We start from the raw sequence: 12,164 nt of genomic DNA on the forward strand, positions 1-12,164 counted from the left end.
TGTCTGCAGGGGTCGGGGAGGTGTACGGCACGTGGTGCCTCCCGTTGCGTTAGCCTGGCTGGCAACGTTCCTGGCACTTCTCTTTAAAGATCATTTCTCAGAAGAAAGGAAAGACACCATGAAATTGCAGATTCAAGCCTGTTTGGAAATGTGAAGCTGCAGAATGCAGAAAAAAAAAAAAAAAAAATATTTCTCTTTACGGAAGTCTTTAGATGTTTCTCTCAAATTTCATACAGCAAATCTCACTCAATGTTTCAACAGGCTTTTCTGAGTGATTTCTGTAAAATGCAGTCAAGGCCTGAAGGACCTGTTCAGCTCTAAGGACCCTGGGCCAGCCATGCTTCTCTTGCTTAAAGGTTTCCAAGTGGCGCAGTTGGGTTCCTGTGGGTGTCTTCAGTTCAGAGGCAAAATCTTCAGATTATGGCAAGTTGCTGGGCAGAAATTTGTTGCACAAGATGACTCCAGCTACTCATCATATTATTCTAACACCTTCCCCAAGTACCAAAGGCCTTAGGTGCCTCATCTCTGTGCATAACAGAGCTGTCACTGATGAACTTTCCAGGCGGTGCTGCTGAGGTCCCTGGGAGCTCACCCCAGCAAAGTGCTCTCCATCCACCCTAAGAGGGAACTGGTCTCCCAGGCCAGGCAGTGAAGACTGGGTAGGCTCCTCTAAACCATGATTCCCATCCCTGCTAGGGGGTGAAAGCCAAAAAGGGGAAAAAAAGCTGAGCTTTCAGATCTCAGGTTGATTTTGCAGCATGGGCAAAAAAATGCAAGCAAGCTTGTCTTGTTTGTAGCTGAAGAGCTGCTCTGGCAGCCCTTGAAAGAAAATAAACACGGAGCAATATGGTGTTGTTTGTACAATCAGTTTTCTATGAAATACTTCACTTTAAATGGTTGTGGAGACCTGGATAGTGTTGATCGTGCATGTGAATTCAGGGACTATGCAACAACCAGGGTAATATTTCTGCGAATGCCTCATCAGGGAATAAATCAGGCTACAGAGGAAGATGCATTTCTGAGGGCCGCTATCCTTCTCTCCCGTACAAACAGGCTCACATGTATGCATACATATACATATAAATATGAGAGTTTATTTAGATCCGAGGCCCATTAAACAACCTGGCTTTGAGACTCATGATGAGATTAATCGGGCACGTTAATTACACATGCCTGAAAATTACTTAGCAATTATACTTGAAGTTACCAAGAATTTCTATGATGAATTACCTTTGGATTTTAATTCTGAAAGAGGCAAGGACAAGGTTAACAGAGGTCTAGTTGGAAGACAGTTGAGCACTAGATAATTATCCCGTGCTTGTATGGGAGCTGCTGTGTATTTCCAACATGTACTGCTGCCATGAATCTTCAGACCTGTTGCGATGTAATTATTTTTGTTTTCTATAATATGAAATTAATTCTGCTTGATGGTTTAGGAAGAAACCATGGATTTGCTCATGGAATCCTAAACCTTTGCAGAAAGGTTTAGGATTCCCTGCTCAAATCCATGGTTTCTTTTTTAATGAGTAGTCCAGAGAGGGACGAAAGTTTCTGAGGTCCTGTCAGTCCCTTGGGTCACTGCAGGTGGCTTGTCCAACTCTCTTTTGCTTAGGCACCAAGAAGTGCATAAAGATTCCAGATGTCAGGCACCTATTTGGGGAATTTCCATGGAACAGGATTAAAACAAATCTGTTTTCAGAAACCGAAGTATTTAAGATCTTCAAGGATGCAGTGTAGAGAGCTGCCACTTGCTCACAATAGCTGAAGTAAGGAGAAGATGGAGGGTTGGCCACCATTTCCCTTGGTTGGCCTCATGAAGGCCAACATGGAGAAGAGATCTCAGCCCTTTGTGCAGTGGTTTCAGTGCTTGCCCTAGGTCTGCAGAGCCTGTCTGGAGGTCTCCTGGTGCTCAGACTGGACCAGCACCCTCCTCACAGCAAGGGACAGGCAGATCTGGGCCTTCGCTGGAGGTACAGCAGGATGGGTTTTGTCTTCAGTGCCCATGCGACGGGAGCGGAGGAGAGGTGGGGCTGGATATAATCTCTGCAGCACTTAAGTTCCCAAGCAAATATCTAATTAGAGAAATGTTTGGCTTCAATAATAAATTAGCAGAATATCAGGAGGCACAAGTACTGGTGAAGTAGCTCTATGGCAAGGTCTTTACAGTGGGGGCATTTTGGGGCCTGCCCTCCAATTTAGGATCTTCATGTGAGTGGAAAAAACATGTGTGCAGCTGCTAAGGGTAGGGCACGACTTTCTTCGCTCTTGCTCTAACAATTTGGATGCACCCATCGGCAAACCTACCCTCATCAATTCTGCATCTTCCTGAAAATGTACTTTTAAGCACCTTAATTGCATTTCAGAGATAACCCTGCAGGCAAAGTGACAGGAAGAGAAACCATATGGAGCAGTTTGGCGGTCGGGCTCTTTGTTTTAAATCAATCAAACATCTGCGGCTAATGTAGCTTTGGGCTGCTCCTCAGGAAACATTAGCCCTATTAGTCTGGGCTGGCAGGAACACAAAATAATATATTTATGGACAAAGCACATGTGCATTACTGCTGGAGAGCAAGCAGAGGAGGAGGAAGAGAAGAACTGTGGTCAGCACTTTGCCTCCTCGGGAGGTCAGCCATGATGCACACCGAGCAGGTACGTGGGGGTGCTTCTCAGCCCTACGATGCCCACCTCCCTGCCTGATGCACCCTCAGAGCCTGCTACACCAAGACAGGAGGGGAAACACCACCAAAAAGCAGCTGTGCTGCTTCCTTGCTTAAAGGAAATGAGGTGGGATGGCATGGTTGGGTGTGTTGACTCTGCATGGGCAGCAGTGGTTGAGGAGCTCTGAGCGGTGGGGCTGGCCATGGGGTGGTGTCTGGATCCCCACTGCTTTCTCCACAAGACTGATTTACCCCACCAAGCACTGCTCATCTCTCACAGGACCATGTAACATACAGTGTTCCCTTTCAAATCTAGACAGCCTCCAGGTGGTTCATATCCACATATAATATCCACATCAGTAATTTAAGGAAAAGTATGTCATTGGCATGCTTTGATTATGCCAAAACAAAATGCTGTAAACCCTGGATTCATGGAAATACCTGTTAAGAAGAAAACACAATTATTTGGAGTAAGGAGTTGTGTATTTGGTACTGTTAGACAAACCTTAACTCTGCCCCTTAGTGACATTGAAGCAGTCATGTAATTACGATATTATGACCAATATTTTAGTCTGACAGTAGATGATCCTGTTTTCCAAAGAACAGGATCATCTAGTTAATCCCTTTTTATTTTATTATGTTATCAACACCGGATAGACTTGGGGGTTTGGGAATGCCCTAGTAGTGACTTTCCAATCGTTACTAATGTTTTATTCTATCTTTGCCTCACTTCAGATTGTAATGGCAGATGCATTTAGTATTAGTGCATATGTGTTAGTATGTTGAAAATGTCAGATTTGTACAGCAACTGTGGCATGCAAAGGGAATACTACAGTATGAAAGAAACAAATGACCAAGATATGGAGAATACCAGTTGTACTTAGGTCTCTGGTCTTTTGTGACCATGCTCATTTGTAAGCCCTGGCTTTCTTGCAGGGATGCAGAGAACCTGAGTTCCTGGAGCAGGTAACTCGTCCCACCCCACAGACCTGCCTGCTGCCCCTCCAGGTTGTGCCGCCTCACATGTCCCTGTGTCCTCTTCCCACCCACATCCCTCCCCGCTACCACTGCACACACATTCCCCATGCAGGTGCCTCCACACCCCCATTGTCCTGCTCCTTTTGCAGCCCTTGTGCTGTTCTGAAACATGTGTCAGCTCCCAGTATTTCCAGTTGCAATGAGGTCGTTCCTACTCCATCAAATACCTGCTTTTTGGGGCAGACGCATACTTCCACCTTCCTCTCCTCTCAGGGATCCAAGAGTTGTGCCAGCTTATGCCCCCAGTCATCCCAGAAGGGAGCTTGGTCCCTCATGAAATGGGGCAATCTCTGGGACAGCAGTTATCGCCTGTCCCCTGCCAAAAGCTGACAAAGCTTTAGTTCTCAACAGGGGGGGAGGAACACACCCACAGACCTCTGAAAGCCCATAAATACCGCCTGTGAGAAACACTTTGTCTGTAAGGGAAGGCTGGAGAAAAGTCTACACATTTCTTCTGGTGCATTCATGGGAAGAAAGAAGCCTGAAGACTGCTGCTAAATTTGTCAAAGGATGTGTTTTTCAAAGTACTTCTAACACAGGCAAATTATCCAATTTATTTGCAAATTATTAGAAAATTCATCCCCTACTCAACAGAGTAAGTGCTGCAATTCTGCCAGAGATCCACTGTATCCATACCAGTCCCTCACTACCTTCTCTAAGCACAGAGAAATACATGTATTGTAGTCACCATCAGCATCCCCATCATGAAAAACACATTGGTTTGGTTTGAACTTGTCCCAGCACCACAAGTGAAGGGTTTCCAGAGGTCATCCAGGTGATTTGGGAAGAAAATGAGGGTCGGTCTGTCCTGAGGCCTGGCTGAGAGGACAGGGAAATCCCTGCCCACTGAGCTTCCTAATGTCATTGAGGGCTTCCTGGGAGGGTGGGAAGAACAAGCAGGATGTGTTACTGGGAGGGAAACATGCAAAGGCAATACCCATTTAATATTTATACATTATAAAATATAATCATCAACTCTAACAAAGGGCAGGTTTTTCTTTCATGGTCTGTACTTTGCAGGATCTCCTTTTTCAAGGAAAGGGTGTGGGAACTTCTCATTGGTGATGAACACAATTCAGAGCAAGGGCGACAGTCCTCCGTGTCACTGCTTGGCCTCTCCTGACCCCAGTGAGGTGATACTGCAAAAAGGGATTTGGAGATGAGTCGGTGTAACTCCAAGTTTAGTTTGTCCTGTTGCCAGCTGCTTGAAAGACTTCAGTGCTGGACCAGTGTCTGAAATGAAGGGCATGGAAAGATAATTACGCAAGTCACTGACAGTGAAGAGAAACTAAGTCCTTTGGAGTAAATGGCATTGCTTGTTGCTGTTGGAAGGGGAGGTTGTGGTTACCTTTGAGATGTGTGCACCTTACAATTAAAAGTGGTGAAATGGTGGGAAATGTGGTGACCACACATACTTTTGAAGAAAGCCTCATAAAAGTCCAGTCGATAAATTAGGTGTTGGGCAGACCAGGGGAAGAATGCAGTACTTATGAGTAGAGGGGGTCCAGCTTTTCCAAATATTGAGCCTGTTTTTGGCCAGTCCTGAATGCAAGGAGGACCTCAAGGGGATGTCCCACCACCTTCAGACCCTGTTGGACAAAAACTGTGCTTTTCTCCCTCACAAGGAAAAAGGACGCACAGGGCCCATACCGAGTGACCTTTGGCATGCGGCCTCCTGGCTGGGCCCCCTTTAACTCCTGCCCCTTCGTTAGCATTTCATTGATGAGGCTGTGCTTGGGCTGGCTGTGGCAGCCCTTTGCAAACAGGCAGTGAGGAGCCGTGCCCAAATCCTGTGGTGGCTCTCCAGATAAGGTTGCTGATAGTGGCTCTTTGCATCTTCACCCCCACAAAATGGCTCTGCCCCTGCGTGCTTTGCAAAGCCCATTGTCCAGGAGCACAAAGAGCGGCCCTAACCTTCCCCTTTGGTACAGGATCAAATGGCATTTGTTTTCGTTTGCTTTAGTGGGTTCTGTAATTATTAACCTCTCAAAAGGGCTTAGTGAGTACTGGTGTGCGACCACGGAGCCCCTCGCTCAGGTAAGGAGCTCCTCACGTGCCAGGGCCTTGTTTGCTCCATGGCTCCCCTGCCAGATAAGAGACACCCTGGACAATGGGGACCCACTAATCCTCCTCACACCCCCCTCCCTGCCCCCTGCCTGATAAATTTGATTCGTGGTGCTTTTTGTTTGCCTCTCAGGAGTAATGAGCTCTTTTGTCTTCACTCAGATCCAGGCGGCAGTGATAGGACCCCCGTCTCTCAACAACAGCACGTGCCTTCGGAATAGTGCTGTGGCAGCAGAGAGGAGTATTCCTTTTTAAGCTACCTTTGATTAGGAACACACATTTTCGGAGTGTCGGCCTGCCAGAAATACCGTGTTACACAAGCTCTCCTCACCCAGCCCAGCATCCTCGAGTCTTGTTTTTCCCTCTCAAGGTCATCCTGTTATTATGCAATTGCACAGCCACGGCAGGGACTGAAGGGGTAGAAAGACAGGGGCATTTTGAAGCTCTCCCAAGTGTGCAAGACCTTTGGGACCGTCCTCTTAACTACATTCATTTCAAATAATCTCCACGTTTTGCCTCAATTTGGCCACTTTTTGGGCAGCCCATATCCAGCGTGGGGCACCCAACCCCAGGTGCTTGCAAGCTGGGGCTGTGCCAGGGGAATGCTGTGCTGCTCCCTGAGCCCACATCCCACACACACACTACACAGGGCACTGCTTCAGTCTCAGCCCGTGTGCCAACAGGATACATGCGTAGGGATTAATAGCAGGGCCGAAATGGCGATGGTTTTACAGGGCCCTCCGCTGACTCACAGGGCAGAGCTGAGCCAGAGATGATGGGGGATAGAAATCAAGGCCCTGACGAGCTCCCCCGCCAATTATCTATTTATTCTATGCACCATATTCTTCTCCTGCCTGTTGGCAACGCGGAGGATTCGTAAATGATGGTAATAAATGCAAAATGACAGCTAATCTTAATTGACCAAAGCTTCTCTCAAAAGCCTGGGTCTCACTGGCTGTAATGCGCTCTAAATGTAAAAATGTAAGAGAGGAAATTACTTTGGTGCTTTTACTCGCCTTTAATTGCACGGTGTCCGTGCTGCCAAGCAACAAAATCAAAGAGGACCCCAGTGATGAGGGGGATTTCTCCCCTGGAGCAGGACCCCTGTGGGGATGGGGCACTGGGGGGGCACAGCCCCGGCTGTCTCCAGCCCTCATGGCTCTGCCTCACAGCACCCAGGAGCAGGGAATTAAGGATGGAGCTGTGCCCCAGGGAGATCCTCTCACCACCCTGGGCTCACAGCACGATCAAACCCCAGGGCCCCAAATTTTTTGTTTCTTGAGTGGGTGGCACCCAGGGCAGTGAAGGATGGGGACACGTGAAGGTGAAGGGTGGGGGGCACACGAGGGTGAGAAGGGAAACAGGGAGGGGACAGCAGTGTTTTTGCAGATCCCCCTGCGCTCGTATCTCCCCTGCCACCTCCCCGCCTGCCGCGCCAGTGGGGCTGGGTTTGCACTGCGGCACTTTCCTTAGAGCATCCCAGAGACTTGAAGCCTCCTCCTCCTCCTCAGTCCTGGCAGCATGACTTGCAGCTTTTCCTAAAACTGGCAGGCAGCCTCAGTGCTTTAAGACGGAAAGAGCATTAACCCCTTCCCACCTTTTCTCCTTCCGTTCCCCCACCCAGAGCATCGCCCCTTTGATTCACCTGGGCTCCGGCAGGTAGGAAGGGCAGGGGAGGAAACAAAATTAATAGGATCCTGCCCTGGCAGCCCCATGGCTCGGGGTGATGGGGCACAGCCTCATGCCGACAGACTCAAGTTTCCTTGGTCTGCGGTCACAGGACAAAATTTTTGGCATCTGGTTCCCCAAAAGGGCAGTTATTGAGGGGTTTGGGCCGGTTGGCTGGGGGAGGTGTGAAACAGTGGGGAGAAAAGGTTTGTTCTTCATGCGCTGCAGGGAGGAGATGGAAGCAGATCAAAGGGCTGCAGGCTCTGGAGGTGTATTGGGAAGTTTTGATATTTTCTGGCTCTGCATATGAGCACCCTACAGGAGTTGTGCAGCAGGGATCCTGGGTTCCCTTCCTATTTTGCCTGGGGTTTGCAGCGTGAGCATCTTCAAGAACACCACATTTCTCGGTTAACTCTCAGAAATAGACATAAATTATTTCCCCCAGGAAGCTTTGCAGGTACAAGAAGCTTTGGGGCGAAATGCATTGCATTTGCAAACCCACCCATCAGCCCGTCTCCCCGTTTTGTACCTGTGGTGGTTTGTCTGGGTTGGGGATGAGCCCCTTTCCCTGTCTGGGGGATGCATCGCAGAGAGGTGGTGGGTGAGGAGCAGGAGGGATTGCAGTGGGGAGGCGAGGCCTGAGCCACCGTGCCATGCTTTCAGCTGCTGCTTCTGCAGACGTGAATCCCACTGCCGCGATTCGAAGACTTCGGATTATTGGGAGATAAATTTAGAATAGATCTGAAAAGTAATTGAGAGCCCTAAAAATATCCCTCCATCCAGAGACTGCAAAACCAGGAGGGAGGAGGAAGGAGAAAAAGTGACTGTGGGCTGGGGGGAAAACAGGAACAAGCAATTATCGGGTCTGGCAGCCACAACAGAGAGCAACCCCACAGCCCCGGGGCACGGTGAGCCTGGTCTTTGCCCGTCCCTCCGAGCTGCCCCTGGTCCCCACCGCGATCGTGGAGCCACCAGGAGGGACCGATGGCAGCAGGAGGAGGGGGACATGCGCTGGCACTGCAGATGTTTGCTGAGTGTGAGCAGCAGGGAGAAGATAAATGCCGGCACTGCCTCGCCCCGTGCCGAGCCCTGCTTTCATAATCTCTGCTTTTTAATATCCTGTTGAGACAGGCTGCCCCTGCATGAGCACCGGGCGGACCTGCCGAGCTGCCATCGGCACGGCCTCGCCATGGGGATGGGCACCGAGGAAACACTTGTAGGAGCTTCCCGGCCAGCTACACCCCACAAAACTGCCTTCCCCTGCTCTTGGGATCTCCACCGGCTGTCCCTATTCCTCAGGTGGGACGGGCACCCCCAAGGCATCCCCCTCCTGACGAGACCTGATACAGCAGAGAGGGTGCGACTTGGCGCGCAGGATGGATGGGGTGCCCTGGGCATCTCCCGTGGGACTGGCACAGCAAATTCTTTTTAAATACCACCACTGTGATCTCCCTGGGCACTGCAGTGCTTCCTCCTCGGCAAAAATCCCTGTTCTGGAGGGAGTCAGATGTCTGGCAGCATGTGGGAGTGAGGAGACAGCGAGCGAGTCTCTCATTTATTTACAGCAGAGTCCCCGACGATTAACACTCAGGACACGGCGCGTTTTCAGCTTTCCCCTTGAACCACGAATCACGCCCTGCTTCTGTAACACGCTGTTTTTTTGGCAGACGCTTCCTCCCTCGTGCTGTCTGCTGCCGTGCTCCCACCCTCTAGCCAGAGGAGGGACGCAGGGGACAGCCACCCAGCCCGAGCTGGGCAAGGGGACAGGGGAGGCCACCCCTGCCTGCACCATGAGTACCCTGTCATGCCAGTGGGGCTCCCTTGACCCCAGCTAAAAAATAAAAAAAAAAAAAAAAAATAAATGAATACTCTTAATTAAGCATATAACTCAGACTCTTTGTTTCTGTCACTTTGGGCACAACCACTTTGGGGAGCACTTTTTTTTTTTGCCCTCCCCTCCTGTGTTGGGGATCACCTTGCCGCAGCCGTGGCCCTTCCCTCGGGGGCAGCGGGGTCTGTCCCCACCAGAGCTGCACCAGCCTCCCCGAATCCCTCCTCTGTGGCTCTGTCCTAACAGTGACATGCAGTGGCGGCACGCCGCAATGGAGGGTTGAGGTGCCACCGCGCTCTGGAGCAAGTTGGGAGTAACTCACATCGCTCTTGCTGCCTTCGTCCGCCTTCGTGCTACACCCTGCGCCCCACTTCTCCCCATCTTTGGGGTCTCGACACCTGCCTGTGACACATTCCCAAGCAGGAGGGATGAAATCCCTCCTCTTGGCAGGACACGGCGCCCTGTTAGCCCCGAAAGCGTGGGTGCAGCCGTGCCCTGCGCACACGATGGCACGCAGGGCGCGTGCCTCCGCGCTGCTCACCTGCTGCCAGATCGAGCGGCTGGTGTCTAAGCAGCCCCATTGAAACCCGCAATCAAATTACAGGAACAAAATTGGAAGCCAGACTGGAGCCACTTTCGAAGTTGCCCCTTATTTAATAATTCCGTCGCAGCTATTTTTCCTCTTATCACCATTTATTCTCCTTCTGGGGCCGGTCTGTAATAACACAGGAGGTTCATTTGCACTTTCCCCCCCCCTCCATCTAGTCTTTTTGCATGGGCTTCATCTCTGCCTTGTGAAAGGGCATCAGGGTAAATAAAGCAATGGCACAGGACTACGGAGCTCCATGCTGATGGCACCACGCTGTACCCTCCTGCTCCACAGCCCTCCCTTTCCCATATGAAAGGGGGCATAAAATCCCCAAAATTCCTCTTCCACCTTCATCTTCTCCCCTGCCAATCCTATAGGCATCCACACCTATAGGGCTGACTTCAGGGGACTGGGGTCTCAGGGGTGAGGGGACGCACGGCCCCAGCTAGGAGCTGGCTTGTGCTCCTGGAGCCGCTGGAAATGGTTTTGTAATCATCTGCCTATTAATTAAAGATGTGACTCGATCCGAGTTCAGATTCATTCACCTGGCTGCATGTTCATCTCTTTCCGGATATTGCCAGGGAGAGAAATAAATGCAGCTCCTCACTAACCTTTTAGCATCTAACTCCATACTGGGTTTAAATCCCCTTAGAAAAAATAAAACTGTAGTCAGCCCACAACAGGCAAATGCTGCCGTGTGGTTAAGAGTGGCTGTCCCCTAATTACTGCTGAAATCTGCCAGAATTTTTTTTTTTTTAAATAAAAAACCTTAAGTTTCTGCAACACTTTGGTGATTCTGCCTGCATGTCACACCTGAATTATTATTATTATTATTATTTTCCTATACAAAGTGTAGCCCTTCTATACACAAGTGGCCCTAGTGTGGTCAAACACAGCAGCTCGGTGCCCAGCTCCCTGAGTCCCATCTCCCTCCTGGCAGGCACCAACTGGGGGGAGATGAACCCCAGATAGCTGCAGGCAGTAATCTCCTTGTCAGAGGGGGCTCTCTGCGTGTGGGATTTGCATCCACTGAGCTCTTCAGCCTCGCTTTTAGATTTCAGCTTTGAGCAAACGCAAATTTTGCCTTTAAACGAAGGCAAAGCAGAAAGGCAGCTGGATATCAGGCAGGTATTAAAACATCACGAAGCTGGGAAGTGATGGTCCCACCTTGCTCCACATACAGCTCTAGTGATTTACACATGAATGAGGGGAATTCAGAAGCACAGGAATAGATCTGCTAATGCAAAACATGAAATATATGCGCACCATGGGCCTAGCCTTCACTGCCACCACTTCCACCTCTCTGCTAATTACTACCACAGATTATGTAGATATCAAAAGTATAATTTTCTGTACAGTGCCATGTTCTTAAACTATGTAGCAAATGTTTCTAGATCTTCTATTTCTATTGAACAAATATTTTACTGAAATATTTCTGAATTTTAGCTGGTGCTGCAGGCCTTCTTATCTCATTAATGCTCGTTATTGTGTGGCAGTCTTGGCAGGTGCACATAAAAGTGGAGAGAAGGGAGCTTGGAGACAGAAGTAGTAAATGCTAGTCCTGGTGGCCAGAGAGAAAGCTCTGGTGAAGACAAAGATTCATTGTTGTAGGGCAGCAAGGAGGAATTAATTATCTGAGGAGGTACTGCAGCACTTCACTGGATTGCAGATGTTGGCAACCCAGGGCTTTGCCACCTCCTCGCAGGGGCTCCTATGGCAGCCACAGGCTCTCCCCTGCTCCAGCTCACCATCTCTCACCCACCTGCCTGCAGGGATGCCAGCCAGCCTCCCCTCCACCTTGTCAGCTCTTTCCAGCGCCGTCTGTGCCCTGGGCACCTTCCCTGGCCATGCCCCTCTCATTTTTTGCCTTCCCAAAAGCCTGAGGTCCCCACCAGTTTTCTTCTCCCATATCACAAAGCACTACTGCATACATCCGTGTCCTCTTCCAAGCTCACCCACCCCACCACCACCTCTCTCCAGTCACCTTTGCTCACCCCTAGACAAGTTCTCACTTGTGTCACCCACAAAATTTCCTAGATGAAGCCTTGAAACTTACCTGCTGTGCTCAAAAATAGCAGGACTGGGCTGAGGGTGAACTGGCCCATGTAAAAGAACCCAACAAAATGACAGATGCTTCAATGAGCCCCAAGGAACTACCCATGTAAATCCTCATCCAACATCTAGAGCAGAAAACGGAGCACACTAAGGCTATCAGCTGGCATTTGGACTAGCAAAATCCCCGTAGTTACTTCTCTTTACTGCTCTATTGAAAGGTGAATAGGGCTTTTCTTATTTTCTACAGCTACCTCCTCTTTTT

This window comes from Aythya marila (assembly GCF_965140915.1).
Source record: "Aythya marila genome assembly, chromosome: 2".
Taxonomy (NCBI): domain Eukaryota; kingdom Metazoa; phylum Chordata; class Aves; order Anseriformes; family Anatidae; genus Aythya; species Aythya marila.